The following is a 2,189-nucleotide window of genomic DNA, read 5'->3' as shown; positions in this document are numbered from 1 at the left end:
TATATATATATATATATATACCACATCTTCTTCATCCATTCATCTGTCGATGGACATCTTGGCTCTTTCCATAGTTTGGCTGTTGTGGATATCAATGTCCACAATATCCACTCTGCACTCTTAAGAACAAAAAACTTCTGCATTTCCCACACTCTGCCAGGTCCACCTTTTTCTCCTCCAGGACTGGAAGGATGATTGCCACAGAACTATGTCTGCATACTGCAGTTAGTTTTGTCAATCACTTATCTTTTCCTTTTTATTCATTCTTGATTTTTGCATAATATGCTTAGCAACTCACAAATAAATTAAACCTAAGAGCCATGGAATAAGTCCAAAGCAGTGATTGTGTTACATAAATGGTGAATATGTTCTTTGTAACAAAAAAGTGGGTTTTTGTTTTTTTTTTTTAAAACTGCTTTTTAAATTTGATATGGTCTCTAACAGTGGTTTCCATAACTTCAGTTACAGAAAAATTTGGTAACTTTAAGTCGATTTCCCACATATTAAAAATGGCATACTTTTGAGTGCAGTACTTTTTTTTAAGATACGTATTTCTCTAAAAACCTTAGATAAGTTAGGGGAAGACATTAGTTAATAGTGCTTTGCATGTAATAGGGAGGCAGTGAAAATTTGTCAAATGAGTAAATGAATAGAGAATGGATTTTTTTTTAATTTTGTTATTTGAATATAGTCAACACAATATTACATTGGTTTCAGGTGTACAACATAGTGATTCAGCTTCTCTATATGTTATGCTCTGCTCACCCCAAGTGTAGCGACCATCTACCACCATCTAACACTATTACAATATTATTAACTATATTCCCTGTGCTGTGCCTTTTATTCCTGTGACTTCTTCATTCCATAACTGGAAACCTGTATCTCCCACCCCCCACTTCACCCAGTTTGCCCATTTCCCCCACCCTCTTCCTTTTTGGCAACCAGCAGTTTTTGTTTAGTAGAGAACAGATTTTTTTTTTCTTTTTTGGAGCATTTGACTACAGGCTTTTATGCATGCTATTTTATTTAAATCCTGGGACTACCCTTGGGGGTAATGATTTTATACACATTTTACATGTGGAGAAACTGAGGTTTACAGAAGTAAAATATACAGGGCTGCCCAACTGTAGTGACAGGCCTGTGATTTGAACTCAGGCAGTCATTCATAATGAATCACATTATCCTCTCATTTAGATGGAGTTAGAAAAACTGTTAGTAGGAACAGGTTTAATGCATAAAACAACTAGCATAGCTTTAGAAAACAAGCCATTGAGACAAAATGAAAAAAAAAAAATGGACTGCTGATCTATGTTGTTACAGATAGGAAGTTAGTGTTGGTTCATAGTTTCATGTGAAGATGTTTTGAGTTTAAAGGTATAAATTTAGAATTTGGTGCCCCCACACTTTATCATAAAAAGAAAAGGAACTGCTCAGAAAAGTGGATGGAGCAATATCCTAAAGGAATTATGTCACCAGTACCCCAGGCCTGAGGATAATTGAGGTGTTGAGGAAGTTGAGACACAGTTTACAGTTGTGATTCTGCCCAGAGACTGAGGAAGATGAACCAAAATATGGTTAATTTACCCAACACCTTTATAGGAGGTTGGTTGTCTTTTGAGTAGATGCTTTTTTTTCAACACATATGACACACTGCAGGATAGAAGCCCTGAGTATTTGGGGAGGCTTATCTGGGGTAGGTTAAGAGTAAATTCAAGTCATTTTGTGCAGTCTTCATTTGGGTTGAGCAGTACATGTTGCCTGTAGGATAAGTGGAATATTTTTGATAACTGGGGAACGTTTTCACTCTCTGTAAGACTCAGTGCCTCAGAGAACTCGCCAACTTTTTCTTGGGCTTTCTTAGTCAGTACACCACCCAGCTTAGCTGCTCATCCCGAACCAGGATGCTTTGGTAGACAAAGCCTGTGAGATGGAAAGACAGAAGAAGAATACTTCTATCAGCAATAACACAGACATGACGTGGGATGAATTGAGATTCGGACACTTGCCTTTGGCATTTAAGTGATTGGTTTTGCTTTTAAATCTATCAGAGTATGTTTGTTTTCCGTAAAGGTCATAGAAGTTTCTTTATAATGGCAGAGACTTCTCTGGCAATTAAACTCTGCTAAGGTCCCTGCACATTATTCTCAAAGTACCATATTTAATGGGTTTCGTTATCTGAGGCAATTTTT

At 36.8% G+C, this 2,189-nt stretch overlaps 1 protein-coding gene across 1 annotated transcript in view; it reads left to right on the top strand.

Annotated features, from left to right (window-relative positions):
• RUNX1T1 (RUNX1 partner transcriptional co-repressor 1) overlaps positions 1-2,189 on the top strand; it is a 218,024-nt gene that overhangs the window by 76,461 nt on the left and 139,374 nt on the right.

The sequence above is a fragment of the Leptonychotes weddellii genome, chromosome 4 (genome assembly GCF_054177405.1).
Source record: "Leptonychotes weddellii isolate Sample4059 chromosome 4, ASM5417740v2, whole genome shotgun sequence".
NCBI classification, from domain to species: Eukaryota; Metazoa; Chordata; class Mammalia; order Carnivora; family Phocidae; genus Leptonychotes; species Leptonychotes weddellii.
Note: the sequence above shows the minus strand (reverse complement) of the source record. Positions and strands in the feature narration are given on the sequence as shown.